Source organism: Haematobia irritans, chromosome 3, assembly GCF_050003625.1.
Source record: "Haematobia irritans isolate KBUSLIRL chromosome 3, ASM5000362v1, whole genome shotgun sequence".
In the NCBI taxonomy this organism is placed as follows: domain Eukaryota; kingdom Metazoa; phylum Arthropoda; class Insecta; order Diptera; family Muscidae; genus Haematobia; species Haematobia irritans.
Genome location: NC_134399.1, coordinates 124,040,028 through 124,052,734, shown reverse-complemented (window position 1 = coordinate 124,052,734; position 12,707 = coordinate 124,040,028). Strand labels below are relative to the sequence as shown.

At 35.1% G+C, this 12,707-nt stretch overlaps 1 protein-coding gene across 4 annotated transcripts in view; it reads left to right on the top strand.

Annotated features, from left to right (window-relative positions):
* Positions 1-12,707, top strand: part of LOC142228862 (uncharacterized) — a 409,539-nt gene that overhangs the window by 245,586 nt on the left and 151,246 nt on the right. The window lies entirely within an intron of this gene.

Below are 12,707 nucleotides of genomic sequence, written 5' to 3'. Positions count from 1 at the left end.
AGACTGATTAAATACGTATATGATTCCGTTTGACAAAATTTTCTAAAGAAATAAAATTTTGACAAAATTTTCTATAGAAATAAAATTTTAACAAAATTTTCTATAGAAATAAAATTTTCCGTAGAAATAAAATTTTCACAAAATTTTCTATAGAAATAAAATTTTGACAAAATTTTCTATAGAAATGAAATTTTGACAAAATTTCCTATAGAAATTAAATTTTGACAAAATTTTCTATAGAAATAAAATTTTGGTAGATTATTTTTGGCTCGTGTGGCAACCATGATTATGAACGGATATGGACCAATTTTTGTGCGATTGCACTGAAAAAAAAGCATACCCGGTTCCAAAGATTATGTCTTTACTTTAAAAATGTTGGTATTGATTCCGAGCCAAAGAAGCGGAGAATACAAGTAAGGATACTTTTAAGACACAATTCTCTTTTAAATGTGAGTTTTGTGTACTTGCTTCTATGAAGCAAATTTTATTTTTCATTTTTTCAGCTTTTTTTTCATATGCTATCAAAATCCTCTAAAAACGAGTTAACGACAACTTTATTTTCCAAATTAAGACTCGACTTCCAGTAGAAATTATGCTAAGTTTCAAGTAAAAACGTCTTTAAAATAAAGTTTTGAAAAACATGTCCTATATTTGAACGATTTTTTGCTTTGTAGTCAAGATGCAAAAAGACAACATATGTAAAGACAATTTCATTAAATTTAAAGAACTTATCTGAATTATTAAAGTCAAGTTGACCTTAGCCCAAACATTTTTTCTTTCATGTTATGATACCCATTTTTAAGTCAAATCGCTTAATTATAAGGACAATACGACTTCATTGAAAAGTTTATCGACTTTTGGACAAGGAAAAAACTTTATATTACAGAAATGCGTCTTCTATGCTAAGCAAAATTTGCATTTGTATTTTAAAGACATGAAATCTTTGACCTCACGACAATATTTTTTTCAGTGTGGAGATCGGCTATATATAACTATAGACCGATATGGACCAATTTTGTTATGGTTGTTAGCGGCCATATACTAACACCACGTTCCAAATTTGAACCGGATCGGACGAATTTTGCTCCTCCAAGAGGCTCCAGAGGTCAAATCTGGAGAACGTTTTATATGGGGGCTATATATAATTATGGAGCGATATGGACCAATTCTGGCACGATTGTTAGCGATCTTATACTAACACCATGTTCCAAATTTCAACCGAATCGGAAGAAATTTGCTTCTCTTAGAGGCTCCGCAAGCCAAATCTGGGGATCGGTTTATAACAGGTTGGCTGATAAGTCCCCGGTCTGACACATAGGTGGCGTCGCTAGTATTAAATGCAAATTATTTTTATATAGTACCAATCTTCAAATGATTCGTGTCAAAATTTGACGTCTGTAGGTCAATTAGTTTGTGAGATAGAGCATCTTTTGTGAAGCAACTTTTGTTATTGTGAAAAAAATGGAAAAAGGGAATTTCGTGTTTTGATAAAATACTGTTTTCTGAAGGGAAAAAATACGGTGGAAGCAAAAACTTGGCTTGATAATGAGTTTCCGAACTCTGCCCCAGGGAAATCAACAATAATTGATTTGTATGCAAAATTCAAGCGTAGTGAAATGTGCACGGAGGACGGTGAACGCAGTGGACTCCCGAAAGAGGTGGTTACCGACGAATACATCAAAAAAATCCACAAAATGATTTTGAATGACCGTAAAATGAAGTTGATCGAAATAGCAGAGGCCTTAAAGATATCAAAGGAATGTGTTGGTCATATCATTCATCAATATTTGGATATGCGGAAGCTCTGTGCAAAATGGGTGCCGCGAGAGCTCACATTTGACCACAAACAACAACGTGTTGATGATTCTGAGCGGTGTTTGCAGCTGTTAACTCGTAATACACCTGATATGTGACCATGGATGCAACATGGCTTCATCACTACACTCCTGAGTCCAATCGACAGTCGGCTGAGTTGACAGCGACCGGTGAACCGTCTCCGAAGCGTGGAAGGACTCAAAAGTCCGCTGGCAAAGTAATGGCCTCTGTTTTTTGGGATGCGCATGGAATAATTTTTATCGATTATCTTGAGAAGGGAAAAACCATCAACATTGACTATTATATGGCGTTATTGGAGCATTTGAAGGTCGAAATCGCTGCAAAACGGCCCCATATGAAGAAAAAAGTGTTGTTCCACCAAGACAGCGCACCGTGCCACAAGTCATTGAGAACGATGGCAAAAATTCATGAATTGGGCTTCGAATTGCTTCCCCACCCACCGTATTCTCCAGATCTGGCCCCCAGTGACTTCCTCTTGTTCTCAGACCTCAAAAGGATGCTCGCTGGAAAAAAATTTGGCTGCAATGAAGAGGTGATCGCCGAATCTGAGGCCTATTTTGAGGCAAAACCGAAGGAGTACTACCAAAAATTGGAAGGTCGTTATAATCGTTGTATCGCTCTTGTAGGGAACTATGTTGAATAATAAAAATGAATTTTGACAAAAAAAAATGGGTTTTTCCTTCTTAGACTGGGGACTTATCAGCCAACCTGTTAATATACCCCCCATTCTATGGTGGAGGGTATAAAAAGAATATCTTTGGGAGGACATTTTTGGAAGTGTTTTTAAATATGTGCCTATAGAACTATTTCCAATTTTTTTTTACAGCGTAATTATACTCCTTGTGGAAACTTTGAAGCAAATCGGGATAAAATTCTGGCTTCGTGGGCATATTGTATCGCGCGAAAAATATATGTGGGAGCTGAATCTAAATCCGAACCAACTTCTTCTAAAATCAATTTGAAGTCGATTGGACTAAACCTGCGACCTAAACGTTGATTACAAAAATGTGTTTGGTGACAGACGAACATAGATAGATTGTCTGAGGGGTCGGTACCGAGCTTTATCACCGAAGATACCATATGTCTATCTCGTTTCTTTCTGGGTGTTGGAAACAGATGCACTAACTAATAATACCCTATTCCACAGTGGGGAAGAGGATATGAAGATTCCAAGAACGGCTAGAAATTCCTTGTATTAGGGGGGTTCCACATTAAAAGAGACCGTTTACACTAGACTGATTGCTTCCGTTTTCAGATCATTGGCTACCATTGCAGGGTTTCAGTCACTATCTTAATGAGCAGGGAATAATGCCGACACAATCAATTTTTAAATCAGACTAATAACACAAAGTCAGATAAGAATGTAATTGAAAATAGCCACGTTTTTAATTCAAGAAATTAATTGAGTTAATGTTGATTGCAAACATTAATTAAATTTTTAGAATCAATTAAAAAATTAATTGAAATTGTCAAATCAATTAATTATTCAATCAAATATTTTTTTATGCCGAATTAAAACCGTGATTGATAATATCATTTTCGTGATTGAAGACCAGGCCTGTGGAGTCGGAGTCGAAATTTTTTGAAACACAGCACATTTTTATACCCTGCACCACATTATGGTACAGGGTATTATAAGTTAGTGCATATGTTTGCAACACCCAGAAGGAGATGAGATAGACCCATGGTGTCTTTGGCAATAATGCTCAGGTTGGGCTCTTGAGTCGATATAGCCATGTCCGTCTGTCCATGAACACATTTTTGTAATCAACGTCTACGTCGCAGTTTTAGTCCAATCGACTTCAAATTTGGCACAAGTATGTGCTTTGGCTCAGAATAGAACCCTATTGATTTTGGAAGAAATCGGTTCAGATTTAGATATAGCTGCCATATATATATTTCGCCCGATATGGAATTATATGGCCCCAGAAGCCAGAGTTTTAGGTGTGTCGAAACTGGGGTGTATCGGTCCATGTTTTGGTATAGCCCCCATATAGACTGATCTCCCGATTTTACTTCTTGGGCTTCTAAAACCCGTATTTTCCATCCGATTTGCCTAAAATTAAAAATCTCGAGGTGTTAAATGGTGTTTATCGGTCCATATTTTGGTATAGCCCCTATATAAACCGATGTCCGAATTTACTTCTTGGGCGTCTAGAAACTGTATTTTCTGTCCGATATGTCTGAAATTTGAAATCAAGAGGTATTCTAAGAGAACACAAATAAATGTGTTGAAAATGGGGTGTATCGGTCCATATTTTGGTATAGCTCCCATATAGACCGATCTCCCGATTTTGCTTCTTGAGCTTCTAGAAACCGTAGTTTTTATCAAATTTGCCTGAAATTTGAAGTCTATAGTTATTTTAAGACCAAAAATAGGTGTGTCGAAAATGGGATGTATCGGCTCATGTTTTGGTATAGCCCCCATATAGACCGATCTTCCGATTTTTTTCTTGAGCTTCTAGAAACTGTATTTTTAATCTGATTTACCTGAAATTTGAAATCTAGAGGTATTTTAGGATCACAAATAGGTGTGCCGTAAGTGGTGTCTATCGGTCCATATTTTGGCATAGCCCCCATATAGACCGATTTCCCGATTTTACTTCTTGGGCTTCTAGAAACCATAGTTTCAATCCGATTTCCTTGAAATTGGAAATCTAGAAATATTTTAGGACCGTAAATATGTGTGCCGAATATGGTGTGCATCGGTATAGGGTTTGCTATAGCCCCCATATATACCGATTTCCCCTGTTTACTTCTTAAGCTTAGAAATCTTAGTTTTTATCCAATTTGCTTTAATTTGAAATCTAGAGGTTTTTAGTACCATAAATAGGTTTTTAGAAAATGATGTGCATCGGTCCATATTCTGGTGTAGCCTCTATATAGGCCGATCTTCCGAGTTTACTTTTGGGGCTTCTGTAAACCGTAGTTTTTATCCAATTTGCCTGAAATTTGAAATCTTGAGGTTTTTTAGGGTCATACAATCGGGCTGTTACATTAACCTAACCATCTGCGGGAAGTGTACAGGCTGAAATGATCTGCTTAAGAAAATATATGTCATCAAACACCCTGAAATTCTATATATTATCAACTCGCTACGATTAAGAGTTTTCAAAGGAAGCTATTATATTTAATTCATTGTGGTGGGTATTTAAGATTCAGCCCGGCCGAACTTACTGTTGTATATACTTGTTATAACTTATTTCGATTCATTCTCCCATCGCTTCAACCTGATGCCTAGTATTGTCTCAGATGTCCTGAGTTCAATCGCAGATTCAACGAAGTTTTTCAATAATAGTATCGAAATACTCCAATTCATATGAAAAACGTTCTTTCTTTTATTTTGAATTGATGACAATACGAAGATTACTACAAAATCTCAATTTATTTATTTGAAGAAATTTAATACACATTATCTAATTCTTTATACCATAGCGCTGATATTTTAAAAACTTACTTATAAACAAAAGATCTCCCGACTATCGAAAACATAATCATCTTGCGGTTCCTAATTCAACTACAAATCATCTAGTACTCCATTTTGTTTACACAAACCCTTAAAACCATTGGCAACGATTTGAGGACCTCGAAGAACTCTTTGGAAATAATTACCTTTATAGGTATGATAACCTTCTACAAATCGAACACTCCTACCAAAAATATCTACAGCTTGTTTGACATTGTCAATGTTAACACATTTACTAAATCTAACAATATCCCCTAAGGTATCCAAATAGACTTGAAGATAATCGGGTATTTCCTTAAATACAGGCTGGGGGCAAGTGTATGTAAGATCTGCACATTGGGGTTCAAGTTCCAATAGTTTTGCAGCAACCTCATCCAAATCTGTATCCAATTTAAATGTTTCGCTTTCATCAGTTTCAACAAAATCTGGCTTTTCTTGTAGTTCAGTTTCGAAGATGTCATTAGCTGTCGAAAGTTTTTCCAAGGCCATAGGATCACAACTTCTTGTCATACAGAGTGTTAGATTACGTTGCCTATCAAGGGCATTGACCAAATCCTTTATAACATTTAGGTCATAACTAAGGTTTTTTGCCTGTATTAAAGTCACTAAGGAAACTAAAACAAGAAAGGCTAAAAAACACAAAACAAAAAACTGTTAATAGAAACCTCGAGCATATTAAACAGAATGACAGAAATTTACCACCGAATCTCAAATGGAATTTTTGCATATTAGATCAATTTATTCTATATTCTATTGACTTCAACTGAACTCAAAGATATTAATAATGCATGACTTTTATACAAAAATCTTCACAATGAATTTATTTTTAAAATTTTATTTGCTGATATGATCTAAATGTTTGGTTTACTATTAGCCCGTTAAAGCAAAAAATTATTATTAACTGATGGCGAAAATATTTATTCAATTGGTTTTATTTATAAACACGAAAAAAATATATTTAGGTGTACATATATTTAGGTGTACAAAGTGCATGTTTGGTAATATTTTTTTTTAACACAATATTTTTAAGTTGAAACAAACGATTTTTATAAAATAGTATAACATATTTGGAATACGTATGTCAAAATTTTATAATATATTTGCGGATTATTTTTTTCAGTTTTTTTATGTTCCTGCTTTAGTTCCAGTTTAGGATTATCCTTATTCGATCAATTTTATTCCTAATTTTCAATTCTCATGCGAGGATGTTTTTGAGGGCTTTGTGAAGTTGAAGCCGTGCTTTTTCCCCTGGTCCAGATGGCATACCTTGTGTTATTCTTCGGATATGTGCAGATGCAATTTATATATCTCTTACTGAACTGTTCAATATTCCATTATAAACTGGCGTCTTTCCAGAACTGTGGAAGCAGATTTATATTATATCTGCTGTTGAGAATTATAGATGCATAGCTAAGATGAGCGCTATCTCGAAACTTCTTGAACAACTGATTACTACACATTTGAAGCACAATATGGGTTCCATTATATCCTCATGTCAACATAGGTTTCTTAAGGGAAGCTCTACTGTGATGAATTACCAATAGAAGTACCTTATACAGATTTGGGTTAGACTTTCGTTACCATTGATCACAGTGATGCCAATTTTGGTGCTTTTAGCACCAAATTTAGTGCTTTTTGATTTCCAAAAAGCACCAAATTGCCTTTAGTGCCTTTTCAAAAAAAGCACCAACTTGGTGCTTTCTGGCATTTTCATTTAGTGCTTTTGGTGCTTTTTTCAAGTTGAACAGTATTAAGTTCAATTGACGATATCTTCTCATACAATTTCAGGCAAATCAGATAAAAACTACGGTTTCTAGAAACCCAAGGAGTTAAATCGGGAAATCGTTCTTATGGGGGCTATACTAAAATATGGACCGATACTCACCGTTTTCGGCACACCTTTTTATGGCCCGAAAGTACCTCTAGATTTCCAATTTCAGGCAAATTGGATAAAAACTTTGGATTCTAGAAGTCCAAGAAGTAAAATCGGGAAATCGGTCTATTGGGGGCTATACCAAAATATGGACCGATGGTTACGTTAGGTTATGTGGCAGCCCGATGTATCAGGCTCACTTAGACTATTCAGTCCATTGTGATACCACAGTGGTGAACTTCTCTCTTATCACTGAATGCTGCCCGATTCCATATTAAGCTCAATGACAAGGAATCTACTTTTTATAGCCGAGTCCCAACGGCGTTCCATATTCCAGTGAAACCACATAGAGAAGCTTTGAAACCCTCAGAAATGTCACCAGCATTACTGAGGTGGGATAATCCACCGCTGAAAAACTTTTTGGTGTTCGGTCTTAGCAGGAATCGAACCCACTACCTTGTGTATGCACACCTATTTATGGTCCTAAAATACATCTAGATTTCCAATTTCAGGCAAATTGGATAAAAACTACGGCTTCTATAAGCCCAAGACCCAAAATCGGGAGGTCGGTTTATATGGGCACCATACCAAAACATGGACCGATGCTCATCATTTTTGGCACACCTCTTTACGGTTCTGAAGTACCTCTCGATTTCCAAATTCAGATAAATTGGATAAAATCTGCGGTTTCTATAAGCCCAAGAAGTAAAATCGGGAGATCGGTCTGTATGGGGGCTATATCAAAACATGGACCGATACTCACCATTTTTGGCACACATCTTTATGGTCCTAAAATACCTCTAGATTTCACATTTCAGGCAAATTGGATAAAAACTGTAGTTTCTATAAGCCCAAGAAGTAAAATCGGGAGATCGATCTATAGAGGGCCTAACCAAAATATGGATCGATACTCACAATTTTTGGCACACGTATTTGTGGTCCTACAATACCTCTAGATTTCAAATTTCAGGCAAATTGGATAAAAACTACGATTTCTATAAGCCTAAGACCCCAAATCGGGAGGTCGGTTTATATGGGGACTATATCAAAACCTGGACCGATATAGCCCATCTTCGAACTTGACCTGCCTGCAGACAAAAGACGAGTTTGTGCAAAATTTCAGCACGATTGCTTCATTATTGAAGACTGTAACGTGATTACAACAGACAGACAGACAGACAGCCGGACAGACAGACAGACGGACATCGTTATATCGTCTTAGAATTTCTCCCTGATCACGAATATATATACTTTATATAGTCGGAAATCGATATTTCGATGTGTTACAAACGGAATGACAAACTTATTATACCCCCGTCACCATTCTATGGTGGTGGGTATAACAAGTAAGGAAAGTCTAAAGTCGGGCGGGGCCGACTATATTATACCCCGCACCACTTTGTAGATCTAAATGTTCGATACCATATCACATCCGTCAAATGTTTTGGGGGCTATATATAAAGGTTTGTCCCAAATACATACATTTAAATATCACTCGATCTGGACAGAATTTGATAGACTTCTACAAAATCTATAGACTCAAAATTTAAGTCGACTAATGCACTAGGGTGCAACACAATGTTAGTAAAAAAATATGGGAAACATTTAAATCTGAAACAATTTTAAGGAAACTTCGCAAAAGTTTATTTATGATTTATCGCTCGATATATATGTATTCGAAGTTTAGGAAAATAAGAGTCATTTTTACAACTTTTGGACTAAGCAGTGGCGATTTTACAAGGAAAATGTTGGTATTTTGACCATTTTTGTCGAAATCAGAAAAACATATATATGGGAGCTATATCTAAATCTGAACCGATTTCAATCAAATTTTGCACACTTGACTATACGACTAAGTGTTATGTTTGTATTTCAATTTCAAGCAAATCGGTATAAAACTCTGGCTGCTGGGTCCATATTAGTGCATATGGGGCGAACGATATATATGGGAGCTATATCTAAATCTGAACCATTTTCAATAAAATTTGGCACACTTGACTACACTACTAATTGTACTCCTAGTGCAAAATTTCAACCAAATTGGGGTAATACTCTGGCTTCTGGGACCGTATTAGTCCATATCGGGCGAAAGATATATATGGGAGCTATATCTAAATCTGAACCGATTTCAATAAAATTTGGCACACTTGACTACACTACTAATTGTACTCCTAGTGCAAAATTTCAACCAAATTGGGGTAATACTCTGGCTTCTGGGACCGTATTAGTCCATATCGGGCGAAAGATATATATGGGAGCTATATCTAAATCTGAACCGATTTCAATAAAATTTGGCACACTTGACTATAGTACTAATTGTTCTTCTTGTGCAAAATTTTAAGCAAATTAGGGTAAAACTCTGGCTTCTGGGTCCATATAATTCCATATCGGCCGAAATAAATATATGGGAGCTATATCTAAATCTGAACCGATTTCTTCCAAAATCAATAGGGTTCTATTCTGAGCCAAAACACATACTTGTGCCAAATTTGAAGTCGATTGGACTAAAACTGCGACCTAGACTTTGATTACAAAAATGTGTTCACGGACAGACGGACATGGCTATATCGACTCAGGAGCCCACCCTGAGCATTTTTGCCAAAGACACCATGTGTCTATCTCGTCTCCTTCTGGGTGTTGCAAACATATCCACTAACTTATAATACCCTGTTCCACAGTGTTGCGCAGGGTATAAAAAATGACACTCTAATACATTTTTAGAGCATTGAAGGAAGGTGGTATTTTTGGGAGTTGGCATCGTGATCTTCTGGTTTTAAAAATTGGAGAGAATTGGATTCCCATCGAATCTTTTGGAATCGATGAAATTTTATTTGTTTAATAGGACCCAACAAATCAATTTAGCAGGTTATTATTCTAAACAGATTTTAGTGACATAGTGATTTACCTCAGGATAGCCACCTTGGTCCACTAATATTTGTCACTTAGCTTAACCCTTTCACTACCGAAATAAACCTAATGTTAAAAACTTTGATTTTTCTTCTGTTGTTAGTTGTTGTAGAATAAAAAAATCAAATTTTGAGTACCCATGTCAATTACTTTAGTAGACATATGAGTTTGTTCCACCTAATGGAATTATGAAAATAAGCGCTATTTAGCCTATAATAGGGAGCCTCCGTGGTGCAATGGTTAGCATGGCCGCCTTGCATACACAAGGTTGTGTATTCGATTCTTGCTTCGACCGAACACCAAACAGTTTTTCAGCGGTGGATTATCCCACCTCAATGATGTTGGCGTCATTGCTGAGTGTTTCAAAGCTTCTCTAAGTGGTTTCACTACAATGTGGAATGACGTTCGGACTCGGCTATAAAAAGGAGGTCCCCTGTCAATGAGCTTAACATGGAATGGCACTTAGTGATAAGAGAGAAGTTCACCACTATCACACATGGACTGAATAGTCTATGAGGGTACATACACCATGGTTTGCATACACTGTTAGAAAAATATGTTTTTCATATGTTCCGATGTAAACAAAATGTGATTCGGGCACAATTTTAAAACAATATATTTAAGTGCAAACATGTAATGTTCCTAAACTAAGACTAAATGTTTGGGACATCTATATTAATATGTTAGAATATATTATGTTTGGATGTTTCATAAAAATCATATGTGTGAATGCATATATATATAAATTTACAAATTTCGACTAAACATACATATGTTGTGATATTTTATTCAAAGCGACAGAGAGAGTATAGAGAAAGAAATAGAGATGGAAACCGCACGTACAGAAAAAACATGTTTGGACATGGTTGCCGCATCCATTTAATGCTTATTTAGAGTATGTAATGGTCGCGAAAACGATGTATTTTGTCTTTGTAAAAATAATTTTCGAGCGGAGAAAAATATATGTTGGCAATAAGCATTTAAATGGTTCTCAAATGCCGCAAACATGTTCTATTATTTAAATGATAGAACTTGAGACCATTATATGGTCAGGAAAATCATGTACCTGACCATTCAATTTTTTTTACTTTTTTGCAGAGAAAAAAGTATTTTTATAGTTTACGTATAGACATGTCTACAACCATTACATGGCCATAAAGACCATGTACATTGTTTTCGTAACCATTTAATTTTTTAATTTTTTTGCAGCGACAAGAATTTTATAAAAACATTGAGCAGGTATACACGATTTTCATTTTGCGCGTCAGTCGTGTGTTGATTGTTTCTTGGAATGGACGGAGAATACGGATTTACTGTGTTTTGTGTTAATTTATTTATTCAGAAGTGGCACGTGGTTTTATGTGAACACAAAAAAGGAAAGTGTAATTGAAAAATGTACCTGTTTTTTGTTCTACATTTTGCTATATGGATCATTTATTTTTATTTGCAGTTACATGATGCCTGCGTTTGTACATTTGATGGGCACGATGTAAATATGGAATAATTACTTATTGTTGAAATTGAAATAAAATAGAGTGTGTAAAAATATATGATGTTTGCTTGAACGGCATTATAAATACAAATAAACAATGAATTAGTTTATAAATAAATAAAAACAAATAAATAAAGTTAATTTTGTGTTTTCTTTTCTCAAGTGGCGTCCTTTTTTCGACGACGAAAAAAGTTTTTTCATAAAGATCAAAACATTTTAGGTTGTGACCATTTTCTTTTAACTGGAAGAAAAACATTTTGAATGAATACCAAAACATTTTAAATCGTGACCATTGTCTTTTAATGGAAACAAAATTCTTTTTATCAATATAATAACATTTTAGATGAAGACAATTGTATTTTTCTTAGAACCATGTTCACTGAGCCAACATGGTTGCAGGTTAAAATGTTACATGGTCGCCGCAAAAATAGCTGCTATCATATTATTTTGCTCTTTGAATATGATTGTGACAATCATGTTTCTTCTCTGCGTGCGGGAGAGTTGACAAAAGATATCAATATAACACAGCGAAAGAATCAAAAGAAAACAATTTCTGTGAAACCGCTTGTATGTTGTTTCGGAAAACTGTTTTATGATAAGGTCAAAAATTTGATATGCTTAAGTCTAAATATTATTTAATTTGAATAAAGAGAATAGACATTCGGAACCAAGAGAATAGACATTTGAAAAACAAACAGCACATGCTTTCGCCTTGAGAGCAGCATTTTATATAAATGTGGACATGTGTTTTGTTTATCATTTTGGCATTATGGGCACAATTTTTTCTTGGTTCGTTAAAAGAAATCAGGGGTCTTCATAAAAAAACGAGAGGGCACTATACTCTTTTTAGAGTTGGGACAGTAAAATAAGATAAGGAGGAAATAGTGAAAAATTACACAGTAAAATGTATAAAAACAAAGTTTAGTTCCTCTTTATTAATAAGTAGTCCACGAGGAGTTGACGGACACCTTCAAATATAAAAGTGGGCATTAAGTTCGAGTTTTGCAGCTAAAACAATTTAAAAAGTTTATTTTCTTTAAAATGAATTATTAAAGAAAAATAAAAGGCATTTTAGAGCGATGGTGTTAAATGCTAGTAAAAAACTGTTCACGCCTAAATAAATTTATGTTTAT